Below are 16,993 nucleotides of genomic sequence, written 5' to 3'. Positions count from 1 at the left end.
TCATAGTTCAACGCAAATGCAAATTATTCGCTCGGCAGGCAAGTCCAGTGTTGTTCAACGGAGACCCGCTTAAATTATAACAAAGCTGTTGGCGCAGCCACTAGCAGCAAGCGCAGCAAATCGCTGATAATTAAGCGGAATTTTAGTTAAAGTTAACTTTTTGATTTTTCATTTCTTTTTTCATGTTTCATGTAATATATTTCGCTGTTGAAAATTTTTTTTATACCCTGAACAGGGTATATTAAGTTTGCCACGAAGTTTGTAACACAACAAAACGAAACGTCGGATACCCTATAAAATATACATTTATAGTACATATATAAATGATCAGCATGATGAGCTGAGCCAATTTAGGCGTATCCGTGTGTCTGTATATACGCCAACTAGTCCATCAGTTTCGATATATCGATTTGAAATGCTGCATTTGCGAAACGGCCGAGATCGAGCCACTATATCACATACATAGCTGCCATACAAACTGAATAATCGGAATCAAGTGATTGTATGGAAATCTTCTTCACCAAATTTGGCATGAGTTATTGTCTGAGTTAATGGTTCTATCTCCGAAGGAATTATTAGATCATATTACTATAGCCTTTATGGTAGCTAGCATAAACAACTGAGCGATCGGAATCAAATATGAAAAACTTTCTCATTTAACGAAATCGAAATCAAGTTCTTGTTAGGAATCTTTTGTAGTTATGAGGGTTATTTTAGCTTCGGGGCTAGCAAAGTTAACGTTTTTTTTTTATTTTCTGCTGAAATATTTATGTGTTTCACTGGCAACTTCGTATTACGGAAAAGGAATTTTAAGAAATTCTATGGCAAATTCACAATCATTTTTGCTCTTCGTAATTGTGTTTCTGGTTTTGCTACTAAATCTGAATATAAATATATAAACATACTATATATATATGTATATATGTGGTTAAAATCTATGGCAAAAAATATGAAATCATTTATTTAGTCACACTACCGTGAAGCGTTTGAAGTTAAGCTATTAGGCTGCAAATTGTTTGTGAGCACTGTGAAATGTGGCAGAAGCAATTACCCAAGACTTGATGACGTTTTAGTAGTTGTATGACCACATACCAATATAACCTGCTGAGTGTGTGCAAGCTAAAAGCGGAAGTGGCATTTCACGGCAAGGTATGCAAATGGTAATTGATATAAATGAACAGGAATTTAAAAGCAATTTTTTATTAAAGAATATGCCATATTTTGCACTATAAATTATTTTAGGAGCATTCATCATTTTACGGTAAAAATTCCGGCATATTGCTTTAACGATATATAAATTATTTATGTTCGCTTTATAAAAATGTAAAGAATTTGAAATTAAAAATATTCTATTTCGCATTCAATCAGGATTATAAATAATTTGCAAAATCCAACGAATAAAAAAAAGACAAACATACCTTTAGAATTGTTCTTATATAAATGCTGTTGTTGTTGTAAAAGCTTATAGAAATTGAACACTGTTTATTACTCTGCAAAGAAAAAATAAAATAAGTTTTTTGCAATACATGTAAAGTTGTATATTAAATAAATTTCATGTTCATGCATATTTTGATAAATTTTATGGAAATAAAATTGTCGAAATAAATTCTGAAATAGTAATATGCAAATCCATAAAAACCTTGAGAAAAATTCCTTTGAATTGTGAATATAGTAAAAAATATGAAATCTAACCAAAATTAAGTTGTGAAGCTTCCTGCATGTGTTCTTTGAGCTAAAGCAGTTATACACCTATGAAAAACGAAATATACAATGAAATATCTTAATTCTGAGTAATACTTGTAGTATGTAAAAATGGCATAAGTTGAAATAAGCCTCTTATACGGTTATACTGAAGAAGTTTATCGTGGTCTGGCGCTTTGTTTTATCATAAACAACGCTTTTGTAAACGAAGCTTCATATTACGTCTCAATAGAGGCAATGTGATCCCCGTGCTGCTATATGGTGCAAAAGGCATGGACGACGACAACATACGATAAGCCGGTTACGAGTTTTCGAGAGAAAGGTTTTGCGGAAGATTTATGGTCCTTTGAGCATTGGCAGCGCCGAATACCGCAGTCGATAGAATGATGAGCTGTACGAGAGCGACATTGACATAGTTCAGCGAATCAAGATAGAGCGGCTACGCTGGCTTGGTCATGTCGTCCGAATGGATGAAAACACTCCAGCTCTGAGAGTATTTGATGCAGTACTCAGCGGGGAAGCAGAGGAAGAGGAAGACCTCCACTCCGTTGGAAAGAACTGGCTAAACTCGGTATATCTAAGTGGCGGCAAAAAGCGAAAAGGAAGAACGACTCGGCTATAGCTGTGTAAGCGGTGTCTACGAAGATGTTGTGGAGTTACTACATAGGAAATTGTTTTAATATTGTATAAACATATTTATAACTAATTTATTTTAAGTCTAAATAAGATATTTACTTACATGTCGCTTCTTAAAACCAAATTGAAGCGTTAACAAGTGAATGTGTGACTCGCCAGAGTCCACCATAATTGTGAAATAAACTTACACTTTGCCATAATTTAAAATTATTTGAGGGTTTCTGACGATTACTTTACAGCTTCTGAGTTTTTATTAGTTACCTATGATAACATATATATTTTGGTATTGGTTTTAAATGCAAGCTCTTGTGTGAGTTCGTTTTAGCTGCGCTCCAAAAACCTATTCTCGAAATTGCTGGCGAAGGCTCTTGGGTTTATCCTCAATAATGATAGATTTCATCATGTTACGATATTCTGTGTTATAAACGAAAGACGGGAAGAGGCACAATGATATTTTTACATTATTTACATTATTGACATTAATATCATTACCAAAATTGTAGAAGCATACTCATGATATACCAACAGATTTTTAAAGATACTTAGGTAAGGTATTTCACACAGGTCTCTTAAATATCGGCTGTCTAGTATTTAGAAATGCAGCTATTATGCCAACTTGCTATATTAGAACCCAAAGAGGCCGATCAAAATCTTTAGACTTACCTACCATTAAATTTTATGTCATGTTATAAATATTTTGCTATTATGTAATGCTGAGATCGTGCATTTCGAATTTCTTAAATGGATTAAAAACCGATTTTTACGACCACGTTCGTGTCGGCAACTTTTGTGAGATGCACAGAAGCAGGCCACAAAAACAATACTACAAATTCTTATAGTAAAACAACCAAATAAAAGGTTTCGACTAAACAAATCGGGAAGATTGCATTAGAGCCCTTTCGCACTAGACAAGGCAATCATGTGTTTTTGCTTTTAAAAGCTCATATAGTATATTTACACTCACCATATGCAACAGTTCATATGTTTTAGTATCAATTATTTGGATTCACTTGTTTACACTTTTTTTGAACAAATTGTTTAAAAAATAAATAGTTTAAGTTTTTAATTTTTTTAATATATTTTTCTAACTCTTACTGAATACATTAATATTATTTTTCAAATGAAATAATTAATATATTTATGAATATTTGCTACTTAAAACTTTTTGAATTGAACTCTTTCCATATTTTCTTTCGCCGTGGTACTATAATCTTTTTAAGGCACATTTCAGCACAGAAAAAGAAATCAATAAATTTCATGGCGTGTAATATTTAATACAATTTCTAACGAAATAACTCCACAAGATAACAAACGAATTTAGGTCGAATCCAACACGATTGGGCATTTCCACTAAATGATTCACACTGTGGCTGTTTAATTGCCACTTTTCTTTTTGCTACTGCACCGGCAGACATTTTAACACACTTAATTGCTTCATTTTTCCAATGAGCAGTTTCACAAAAATTTATTTCGTTTATAATTTAATGCACATTCGTTGCGAAGATTAACGTGTAGCTAACCAAGGCGGCGCGCCGACTATTGAACTTGAAAGCACAAGCGGTGGATTGCCACTGCCGACGTCGCCGGCGCAGCCAATGGGCCGAACGGCAGACGAATAATAGCGAAACGAAAACGAAAATAAATAAATAAATGCGTGTATGTAGGAATGTAAACTGATTAATCACTGATCTTCTGCTTTTTTGAAGAATATTTTGTTTGTACATATGTACGTCTGTGTGATGTGCGTGCTTAATGGGCGCGTGAATGCGAGCAGGCCAACATGCATTTGACACATTCCAATGGCATAATTATGAAGTGCATTCTCAAGACGTTCAAAAAATTGGAGATAACGGAGAATTGTAGTGCAAGTATGTATGTATGTGCATAAATCTAATTCAAATACGATTGCACAAGGCAAGGCGCTGAGTATGAATTTCCACCTTTAGGCATTTGACACAAATTTATGTACATACTATACATATGTATATATGTACAAATGTATGTATGTGTATATATGCATATATTGCCAGTAAAGATCGCTTTTGCTTTCAAATATGAAAAAAGAAAACTTATTTCCTTAATCACTTGCACACGAAAATGCATAACGGTATGTCGTTTGGGCGTACACTAGCCAGACACACGCACACAAACACATACATACATATGTACGTCACTCGAACTAAATTTTATACTTATTTATATGCCCACTCTGAAATGATAAATAATAGATTGTTTAGTCAATTTGATTAGATGAATGTCTTAAGTTGCTCGATTGGATGGGTGTTGCTGCAACAAATGCCTACACGCTATTAATACAAACGCACGAAGATATGTACAAGTATATGTACATACATATGTATATGTATTAGAGATGCGTGTGGGCAATGAAAGCAAATGCTTTTAAAATGAAATGAAAATTAAAAGAAAAGCATAATGATAATGCATTTGAAGAAGAAAAATAAAAAATACTAAAAATCAACAACAACAGCATTATGGTCGGCACTTAATAAAATTTATTGCATGCAACGCGTGTGCTGTGCAACAAACAATCAACAACAATATAAAAAAAGGCAACAAAATTGTGTTACGAAAATAAAAGCAACAACAATATTAAAAAAATTATGCTAAACCATGTGCAACTTAAGATAAAACTACAATAAAAACCAAAATAATACAACAAAGGCACAATTACAATAAAATCAAGAGATAATCAAGCAACTAACCTTTTCAACGCAACAACAATATTAAATATATTTGTATTTGCTGAGCAGAATTATGTTTATAATTGAAAAATTAATGTTTGCGCGCCGGCCAACAAGTAAATTATCATTACAACAACACCAGCAAATACCGCCAAACTCGTAACTACACGAAGCCATAGTTTCAAAAACACATACATACATACATACATATAAAATCATTCCTGATGTTAGCGTAAAAATGCATGCAACAGATGCGCCGTAATGCCGGTAAAAACTGGAGTCTAGTTATCACAGCTGAGCGGTTGAGAGTAGGCTGGGAGAAGAAAAATCGGTGTTTTTGTCATACTAACTTCATGTTTTCGTTCTGCTAAAAACTACTATCGTAACGAGTTCAAGTTCTTATTTGTGGATAAAAAAAAATGGTTTTTTCGGTTAATTCCTTTCGACAACAAAGATTATTACTTTTAGAAAAAAAAAGAAAATAAATCAATAAATGAAAACATTCAGCCTACTGTATGATATTACTTCCTACATTCTTTTAGATTTTTTATGTATTTACACAGCTTAGTTTGTTTGAATATTTACTCAATTTTCACTCCATATTAATTCATTCTTTGGCAATTCAATTTTCAAGATATTCAGAAATTTCGCTAATTTCTTCAGTTGGACGTAAGTAGTTATTTTGATGTAAAAGATACTTCAAAATAAAGTAACTTAAGTGCTTACGCTGAAGATCTTCAAAACCAGGTTCATGATCTGATTACAAAATCACAAAACCACATAGATTACCGTCAAGATGCCTGGATTTGTCGGATTTAATGCTTTTATTCCAGCAGCTTGATTAGCTGATGACATATGGGAAATCATCTTGCTTCAAAAGTGTGCTAAAAACTAAGAAACAAGTTCAGAAACAAACTACCACATCACTGAGAAAGCAGATTATAGCAGCTGTTATTACTGAATATAATTCTTGGATCTTACCATGGATTATTAAAAGTGAATTTTTTAATATAGACGCTCGCTTTGTTAAGATTTGACATGATTACAAATGTATTACAAAATTTAACAATGCGAGGAATACCAAAGTTCCAGTATTGGAAGAATAATTGAGCTATAAACTAGCGTATCGGGGATTTCGAACACAAGAACAATGTTTTGTAATGTTATACTGATTATTGGGATTTGCTGACCAGATGTTTCGTAAACACAAATTTCAGTAAAATAATTCATTAGGAGCTAAATTTTGTTTTGAACCATCAATCGTAATTACATGAATTGATATTTCAGCTGCCCCTTTTTACTGATATATATATCCAGTGTTTATCACACATTTTTTGGAGATCTTACAATATCCACCAGGCTTCTCAAAATTAGCGTTTCAATTTTAGCGTTTTTTCCATTTTCCATTATGGCCAGATTGAACAAAATAATAATTTTTGGGCATTTAAATTAAAACGCCCAACATTTAGTACGAATAAAAATTACTATATAGTGGTTAATTAATATGTGTATAGAGAAACTGTTTAAATCTATTTATGGTATGTTAAAATAACTGTCTTTTGACATTTCAATACCCAATAAAAGGACTTAAGCTTTTTAGCTCTCAATCAATAAAAGTTTTTAATAATTTTCCATTAAAAATAATACTATTATGCTTGACATTACAAAAGGTTTCATCAAATACATTTAAATTTCACAAATTCATTTAATTTTCATAGTTTTAGATTTTTTAAGTGGTCCTGAACAATGCAACGAATCCCTCCGTTTACATATTTTTTGGCTCGTTTCCAACTGCTAAATGTCGAAACCTCCTGAACTCGATCAGCTGTTTAGCAATTGTTCTCTCCCTTCCAGTGAGAGAGGAGTAGGACATCTCTTTATCTCTGATATCCACTCTATAGTGTATCCGAGCTCAAACTGCCCACACATTTAAAAAGTAGAGTAAGTAAAACCTTTTATTAACATTGTTTTCTTTGCTCACAAATGCAATTTGAAAATATCCATTTCGCCGGCAGCGTTGATGCAACTTCAACGCCTCTGCTGCATCTTCATATTATCTTTCACCAGACTTGAAGCTGCCTTCTTGTATGCACGCGCAACTCTGTTGGCAGTATTTATTTCAATATTCGACTTTTTTCTTTAGATTGTTTGAGTTGCCGGTTTCACTTTCCGCGGAGCATTTTTCACTAGCTGACAAGTAAAAAAAAAACGAATGAAAAGGTGAAAAAGAAAACGAAATGCGAGAGGAGAAAACGTCACAGCAAAAGAAAGACCTGAAACGAAAATTAGTTTAAATATATATTGTGGAAAAACAATATTCAAAGTATTGCATGACGCATGCGACAGCTGAGCGCTGAACAGATACCCAGAAAACGGCAGACCAAAGCATGGTGTGCATACAAAAGCTTGTAAGCGAGCAGCTTTTCGGCATCTCCGGCTGGTTGGCTGCGTCTTGCAGCAGTGCCATCTCCACTCAAGTAAAGCACTAAATATGACGGCGAATCCACAAAAAATAAAAAAATATCAAATGCGACAACTAGCACAGTGGTGAGTAGTGAAGTATCTTAATACCGCACTAAGCACTTTCACTACAGATGATATTCTTCTCGGGAAACGCCTCTTCAAAATTTAATTCATTAATGAAATATAATTGTATCCCGCCGACAGCTTAAAATGCATTCAAAGTTATTTATTTGCATATCAAAAATGAAAGGGAATGCAGTTTTAAATGTTATTAGGAGATAAAAGTATATTAAAAAGAGCGTAGAAGAATGTAGTAAAGAAAAACGAAATAGAAAAGATTCGTACTTTCGTTGCGCTATGGATAGCAGCAATAATTTTTGCAATTTAATCCAGATTTATTATTTAAGTATTTCCCTATTGCGGGTGTATTGAAGTGTTTGGCACCCACGGGTTGAATTATGAGTTCCAAAACCGAAGCTTTGGTTTCAAAAAAAAAAAAAACAAAGCATTATCTATACCTCAAAAATTTTACAATAAAAACCAATCCTCTGCTCGATCAAGTCTATTGATTAATTACCGAGACCTTCGGTATAACAGTTGAACACCAAACCCAATCCATACTCTTGCTTCTTTCAAGCAGCCGTCAGTCAACACCATCAAAACTTTACTGAAATACGTTCACCAGCTGTGGTAGACTGATAAATATTGGACCTTGGCCTTAGGATATTCATCTCATCATAGTTGGGACTATTCTCTAAAATGCTACTGTATTTCTAGAGTAAGTCTAGATTAAGGGGACAGATGACTGAAGGCCTCGCTTCTTTGTAACAAAAGAAAAAAATAAAATAATGAGGATTCCAAACATAAAAACCATGCATTCGACTAAAGTTCTATAATTAAAAAGGAATTGTATCGTAAAATAATCTTATTTTTCCTTTTTTCTTTGCATACCGTTACAGCAATTTGTTTCTTTTTCTTCACTGACTGACGCTACATATCGGCGCTGACCTTACTTGACAGCAGCACTCAACTGCTGTTATTGTCATTGCCTCTGTTTTCGTTGCACTTCCACGAAGCTATATTTCATCTTTGTTGCGTTTAAGTGCCATCCTTTGACAAATGTGATAGCTATTCTGGAGTAGCTTTTAATGCGTGCAACAATTTGGTATACACCGCGACATTTCACTTTCGAAACCCATTTTTTCCTTGATTTCTAAAAGAAGATGTTCACAAAAGATTTCTAAGTTTGTGTCTCTTCTTCTATTTCATATTTGTTCTTCTTCCTCCACTTGGAATGTTTTACTTCACAGCTGCGCATCATTCCACTTTGTTTGTAGAAATTGTCCGAGTGCTTATTATTTGAGTTTCACTTCTTCATATTTATGTTTGCGGTTAAATTTCTAGTTGTCAGCTTAAAGTAAAAACATATGTCAAAATATTGACGGCACTGCGCCCCAGAGTGTGTTTATTTGTTTTGATTTGTGGGGGAATGTCAAGTTAATGCTCATCTGTTCTCACATGTATGTATGTATGTAGTATATGTATATTTGTATATACATACATATGTATGTGTGTACCCCATATATGCTGCTGAGTTAACATACCTCTTTGACATGCCCGAGTAGATCGGATTTCGAGGTTTTGAAAGGTTTAAATGTTCACCTGAGGCAACTTAATATGAGACTATTGCAAACTTAATTGCATGCCATATATAATACAATTATACATAAATACGTACAAAGGTGCTGACTTATAGAAATTGAATGATTGAGAAGTAAATAAAAATATGACAGAGTTTGAGTGTCAAACCATTTTCTTATGTGAGTATTTGATAGCAGTAACAAAAGTCGGGAATATATTCGCCTTTCAAAAGTTATTGGAAGTAACAAGGTTTTCATTAAGAGCGCTACAAAAGTTTTAAATAAAACAAAAACGGGTTGGGATATGAATGAAATTTTTCATTTCTGTATGTTTGTATGTTATGTATGGAACTCGATTTCTTTTGCACGGCCTCGTGGTGGCCCGCTTGCAGAAGTCTAGACGCTGAACCCAATTTTCGACGTTGGTAGAAAATGGTATCAACATGATTAAAAAATAGGTTAGATATGCTTAAGGATAAATTTAGTTTTCAGGAGTCTTATACTAAAAATTATATGGTATTGAATATTTTAACTAAGCTCCACAGAAAGGTACAAAGCTGTATTGCACTAATGCTAGAAAACTCTGAATAGTTCAACATACCAAAATCATTGAAAACATAAGTATCTGTTTGAATTACCTACTCACCCTGTGAAAATGGTTGAAATCGGATTATAACCCCGGCCTCTCACGTATAACGGTTTTATTTAAACTACTAAAAGTACAATAATCAATAACTAAATGCATCAGTGACATTACATGTTACACCTAAGATTATGTAAGAGGGCTTTTTGGGAGCCTGAGTCCAAATTCCGCGATCTTTAGGTGAAATCAGAGAAATTCATACCCACTCGACCAATTTCAACCAAATTCGGTACATAATATTATCTTAATAATCCTATGTTTTCTGATTCTTTAAATTTTCAGTATAAATATCAAGAAATAATAAATATATTCGGATACAACTTTGTACAAAGAGTGCCCTTGAGGTATGGCATCCTGAATATAAAATTTTTTTAAATCAAACCATATCTGTTCAAGCCCCTTATACCGAGTATTTCTAACCTCACTGTCAAATATTAAACACTCGGTGGGATATATTACGAAAATTCAGAGAGAATCGGTTTCTGATAATAGTAGGCCTGTATGTCAAAAATGAGTTGAATCAGATCAATTCTTTCAGTGAGTTAATTGAGTTTTCAAATCGTGTATGTACATATATAACTTACCAATCTTATGTAAATGGAGGTATTTTCCTTCTTTGATCCTGGAATGTTGCCAGAATATGAAGTGTTCGCTTACACCCGAACTTGGCCTTCTTTACTTGTTACCAAAGGTTTTACCATTAATAAATAAAATATATGTTTTTTAGAATTGGTTGTTGTGTATATACGCGAACTAGTCATTTGATTTTTTAGAGATAGATCTCAATTTTTTAACACAGTCCCTTTTTCACCAAGAAGGAAGACATAACAGAGATGCTATAAAAATGCACCTGTGCACCACAAGTATTATGCAACCTGTTCAGCTAATGTAATATGGCAGAAAAATAGCTATGATATATTCTTCAGACACAATTTTTGACTAACCTCTGAGATGTCATTTAAAATTCGATCCAAGTGAAGATCATTGGTTTGGCATTGTAGATTCGTAAGTTAAAGAAAATTTTCATTGATAATTTTCAAAATTTTGATAGGTAAATTTACAGATATTAATATATAGTACGTATATATATAAATGTCATGAACCAATCTAACGTTTCAAATAAAGAACCGATGAGATTTTGCAAATTTTATGCGTTTTTTTTTTTTTAAAAGTTATCAAGCTCTTAAAAAATCACCCGATACTATAATTAATAAACATGTTTTTAATGTTTTTTGATATCCTTCAAGTTGAGGAAATTTACAAATAAATAACTATTCAGTGAAACTAACCTCAAATTAAATTAAAATATAAAAAATATGTTACGCAAAAGTCGACATTTTTGATTAATTAAATATAATTTTCATAAATTCCACAAAACAAATAGTTTCCCGCTACAGCATAGACGATGAAAAACGAATTATTGGCGCATATCACTTACGCTTTGGGATAAATATAGAATGTATATTATTATTGAAAAAAGGAATTTTATTGAAAATATTAACATTGTATTGAACTGTTATTTTAATAATTTAAATTATACCGTTTTTGTGGTTAATTATTGTTTTTTTATTAAAATATAACACTCACATTTACGAGCTACCAAAATAGCCGATCGAGCGTTGCTTCAAGCAAAATTTAATTAAAAGCACACAAAAAATGCAACCTTATACACTAGAGCCACCATTAGTGACCTGCTGACTTGCTAGCAGATGCATTTTATACTATATGTGTACATATGTACATATATTTGAGTAATAGCATTGACAGACGGCAACGTTAAACAAGATTAATTGCATTTTTCGGGATTAATTCAGGAGTTACCACAGCTAACTCCGTTGCTGAATCCAAAAATAACTCTCAAAATTTTAGGGAGATTGTGAGATTTTCGTTGGCAACATTGTTAAAAATGGCCAATTTTCATCTATTGTGAATGAAATACAAGCAACACTGACAGCTGTTTATCCAATTCTCAATATAATATCAATAAAACTTCTATGTTATGATGCAGTTTTAAAAATAATGTGTTGATATTTTTTTGTAATAAAAAATGATTTGGTAAAAATTGGTCGGCTAACAACTGTAATGTTTATCTTCCATCAATTTTCATTGAAAATATTATAAAAAGGACAATGAGCTGTTTATGAGAGTTTCAAACTCGCATAGCTGCCGTCTGTCACCTACAAATTTGGATCTGATTAAGTGCGCAGTTAATTCGGATTAACGCTGTCGTCTGTCAAGGCTATAAGTGTATGTATGTGTGAGATATACTACATACTTATGTGTATTTTACATATGCATATAAATGCTTATACGTATGCTTGTGTGTTCTGCGAATTTCCCATTAAAAGCTTGGGTGCGCTATTTATGCGTTAATAAATCGTTGTTGTTATTAATATTTTTGTTGTCCTTATTGTAACAAATTTGCTTTAAAATTATCTTTATTGCTTTTTGTTATGTTATTTTACTTAAAATTATTTCATTATGCATGAGTGTGTGCACATACAGACACATGCATACTTAATGGCATTACGCATTCTGCGCATGCGCGTGTGTGCGTGTCAGTGAGCGACAATTAAGTGCAAACAAAAGTACCGCAAACAGCATAAATTCATTAAATAGCTGCCAAGCTGGCAAAAACAGCAACAACAAGGCAATTTTAAGAATTGAAACAACAACAAAAACTAAACCAAAATAAACAACAACAATAACAAGTCGATTTTAATTTCATAAACAAGCAAAAATTTACCGGCAAGCAAACAAATAAATAATATTTGCAGCAGCAAATTAGCGCAATGCTGAGTGGGGTGTGGCGCAGTAGAGTGTTGCAAGGCGAAAGGGCGGTGTTGCCAGTGGCTGCTGTGTTGGTTATGTTGATTGCATGCCGCACACGTACGCAAGTAATTGCAGAATTATTACTAATTTCATTAGAGCGCATTGCAGTAATGCGTGGCGCATGTGTGCGTTAGAGACACACGCACACATACAAATACACGCATACAAAAATGCTTGCAAAAGTTGTTGTTTTTATGGCAACGACATATGTAAGCGCGTTTGTCGACGCACATAATGCATCGTAATTAAATGCATTTGCATAATAAATTAGCAAAACACGCCGAATGCTGCCACATTGCTTGCCACATGCAGCTAAAGGCAGGCATAGCGAAAAAATAGCCGCAAAACTGCGTCACACGCGCAAATGTGTTGATATAAAGGCATAGAAAATGTGCAAAATCGCGAAATTTTAATTATCATTTTAATATGCATGAAATTCTCCGCGAAAAAACCAACACACACATTTGCATACAAGTGCATGTGAAATACAAAGCGCTGTAAATGCAGTCAAGCACACACTTGTGGCAAACACACACCTATGCGTATATGTATTTGTATTTTGAGTTTGCTAAGCATGTGTCTGCTCCGCTTGCCACAGCATTGTTATTACAAGTGTCGCTTGTGCTACTTTTCTGCTCATTGTCAGTTGGCATGACGAGTGTTGCTGTTGTTGTTGATGCTGTTGCTGTTGCTATTGTTCGCTATACTATATTTATTTTTTGTGTTGTCAATGCATTTTCCTATTTTATAGTTGTTTTCCTTTTACCTACTTTAGTGCCATTTTTTTGTTGCTGCTGTTGTCACAATTACTAGCAATCGTTGCAAAATATGGTAACGCCGCAGCGTAGCGTCAATGAAATATGTTGCATGTGGTGACAATTTCGTTTGACTAACAGCCGGAATGAGTTTCGGCGTATGCAGTCATGCCGTCGCCAAACTCTGTTTCACTTTTGGCCACAAATAATATCAACAACAAAATGTGAAAGTTTTCAGTTTCGTCGAAATTGCCTATTACAATGTTTCAAATGCATGTAAGTCAGCTGCAGCTGCCTGATGTTGCAATGTATGCAATATTATTGTATGTGGTAGGTGGTGCTGCGTAAGTTTTTACTCAGGGAACCAAGGTTCAATATCCGAGTAAAACTTAAAATTGTAAGACTTCGTGCTATGTCTGTAAAAAAACCGTTTCGACCAGAAGCTTATAGATTAGTTTTTAAATCTAGAAGCAATTTGTAGAAATGTAAAATCGTAATAAACTTTCTCTCAAAATAAACGTAGGATTTTGATGAACTTAGAATCTATTCGAAGTTTGTTCTCTTCATCTCTGATTTACAACAAGTCTAATGTGTCATTTAATTTACGGATGTATTACAGGAAAAAGATCTAATGCTATACATATGTAGCTTCAAACTTACCCTTGAAAATGTATTGCTTCAGAGTGTTTTGTTCACCTAATGCATGTATATATAATCCAAAAGTAAGCGAGGTTATTTATAGATATGTATATGTAAGTATATAAATGATCAGGATGACCAAAACGAGTTGAAGCGCGGGTGACTATCTGTCTATTTGTCCGTCCAGTCCGTTTGACCTACCGTCCGTGCAAGCTGCAACTTGAGTAAAAATTGAAATATCTTGGTGCAGCTTGATATGCGCGTTCCTTGGGCAAAAAAGTAAGAAGTTCGTAGATGGGCCTAATCGCACCACTGCCACGACCACAAAACGCCATTAACCGAAAACCTAACTCAAATATTATAAGAACTCTAGATGAAATCGATACCTTTTATCTTTTAAAAGCGCGATAAATCAATAACTAAATCCGCCAGGAAAACTAAAACTTACCGCCGAGTTGGTATGAGTCGGATTCAAAATTGCACACATCGTCCACTTTTAGTTGAAATCACATATCTCGAGACCGCCCAACCGATCTCAACCAAATTTGAGGACGGAATATGTATACCTTACCCAACTTATAGTTGATTTTTTAACAAAAGTAACGGTTAATGTGTGAGATATATAATTTAAATTCAAAGAGAATCCTTTTAGTATATCTGTTTGTTAAAAATGGTTTGAATCGGGTTAGTCTTCACTTAAGCCTCATATAAGTACTATACATAATATAAAGATTTTCGAATTTCTGGATGACTTTATGCCGCATATATCGGCCAATATGTTAGTTATCTTAATAAAATTGAGAGAGCGTATTTGGTTTGTGCTTGGGATGATTAAAATCGGATGAAAACTCGACCAAGGCTCGATATAAGTTGCAAGCCTTTTGTAACTGAAGATATTTCACTGGCTTTAATCCTTTCAAATTGCAATAATAGGAAATATTTGGTTATAGCCGAACTTAAGCCTTCCTCACTTGTTTATTCTGTTATTCTCTCTCCGGCAATTTTTCTATTTTTTGCGGTACGTCTATTTGCTATAACCTTATATTTATCTCTAACTGATCATTTATTAGCTTTCTTCTTTCCTCCTCTCCAAATTCATTTATTTATCTCTCTATCTATTAGTCCATCTTGGAAAGGTATTAACATGAAGAAGCTGGTTCGACAGACTTACAAGAATATATAAATCGGGAACACTCGAAAATATCTCTTTTTATGCCAGCAAACAACAGCTTCAGGTCATAAGCTCCATATTTTGTCCATATGTACATATGTATATAGCCCTTTGTCTTCAAATAAATAAGATCGATAAAAAAATTTAATATTCCCCACATGGAATAAAATGCCCTGAAGTTTGGGTTGAATGAAGCGGTTGATTAGTTATACAAATATTGGCTGGAATTGAAAGCACAAGAGGCATAGATACAGTTAGCAGTTAGATTTCATAATAGCCTTCTTATATGTATTTGCTACTATAACAGTGTTCTAAACTTCAGAAAGACTTACTAGTGCTTCTAGAAATACATACATATGTATGTAATGATGAGAGAAGCAAGTTAGAATTCACGCTACTTATTAATTCAACAGAATCTAAGATAGGTACTAAAATACGACATAAATCAAACATGTACGATTTACAGAAATATATTATAGAACTTCTTTTTATTATAGAATCTTCAATGCTATCCCCCAATGTGGCTGTTTGCTGGCCATTATGGTCAACCTTTAACAGCTACAAATAGTAACCGCTACACAAACGGTAATGACAGTAGAGTGAGGAAGTCAAGCGCAATAAAAAGAACACAAATATAAACAACAATAATAAAATAACGCTGACCGATGTAATAAAAATGTAGGTTAAACTTTTGCGGAATTCATTATGGAAAGTTGGCATCCGCCAAGCCAATACATATAAACATATATACAAACATACGTATGTAAATAAAGCTTTATGTATACAATAAATCTATATTTGTAATAAATCTGTTGACCAAGCGAACTGATGGTGGCAAGATAGCAAGTGCCGCAAAGGTATGACACAGTTGGACAACTGCTGTGCTCCGAACATTGTACTCGTGCTCCAAATATTTAGTTGAAGCATTTTTATAGTTGCCCCATCTTTTTTCCCCTTATTTAGCTTACTTTTTTACTATGAAAGACATTTGCATGACAGTTAACTGCCACTGATTGATACGCGCGGCAGTAACGAGAGCGACATTCCCCATAAATATATATACAAAGATGGAAAAAATAAAAAAGTTAATAAAAAGTGACAACAAAGCATGCCGACAATAAAAAAGTGTTGCAGTATCAACAAATAAAACTGCTGAAAACAACAACAAAAAAGGTTTATTTGACTTCATTGTTATTGGAACGCACCTTGCGGTTAACGAAGGCAATTTATCAGTGGATGCAGCAACGCCCAAGCCGCTAAGCGCGTCAGCCAAATGAACCAATGACCAACAGTGTGTACGAAAAGTACACGCCCAGAAGGGTTGCACTTGAAAACGGAATATATAAACATATAAGTGCAGTTTTGTGAGCAACAAAAAATATATTTACGTATATGAATGTGTGTATATGTTTCAATATTTTTTTATATCCATATAAATATGTAAGTAGTGTGGAGTTTCTAGTTGTTTATTTACAGAAGCAAGTCAGCAAACAGGCTGGTGTAAAGCGCAAGGTGCGCACTTGGCAAGCAAATGTACAAATATATACTGTCTGATACATGTATACAAACACACATACTTCTATAAATAAATAAGTACGTATATTCTCAAGCCCTTCCATGAACTTGTATATACATATACTTGTATGTATTTGAAACTTTCCGCCAAGTCTCACAAACAATTGCTTTAGAACAATACACACAAAACAACTCTAATGAAAACAGCAAAAAATTTACAATAATAAAAAAAAAATAAAAATAAAACAACAACTTTTTCAATGTGTGGCAAAAAGCGGAAAAGTCGTTTCGAGCTA

At 33.6% G+C, this 16,993-nt stretch overlaps 1 protein-coding gene across 2 annotated transcripts in view; it reads right to left on the bottom strand.

The window, feature by feature from the left end:
- LOC120777065 (insulin-like growth factor-binding protein complex acid labile subunit) overlaps nt 1-16,993 on the bottom strand; it is a 128,743-nt gene that overhangs the window by 85,175 nt on the left and 26,575 nt on the right. Inside the window, exon 1 of one of the 2 annotated variants that reach the window (XM_040108191.1) lies at nt 1,419-1,496. The exons of the other annotated variant lie outside the window; for it this stretch is intronic. The gene's annotated coding sequence lies outside the window, so the exon portion shown is untranslated. Of the gene's footprint in view, nt 1-1,418; nt 1,497-16,993 lie in introns of those variants that run through there. 2 annotated transcript variants of the gene reach the window in all.

The sequence above is a fragment of the Bactrocera tryoni genome, chromosome 5, assembly GCF_016617805.1.
Source record: "Bactrocera tryoni isolate S06 chromosome 5, CSIRO_BtryS06_freeze2, whole genome shotgun sequence".
NCBI classification, from domain to species: Eukaryota; Metazoa; Arthropoda; class Insecta; order Diptera; family Tephritidae; genus Bactrocera; species Bactrocera tryoni.
Note: the sequence above shows the minus strand (reverse complement) of the source record. Positions and strands in the feature narration are given on the sequence as shown.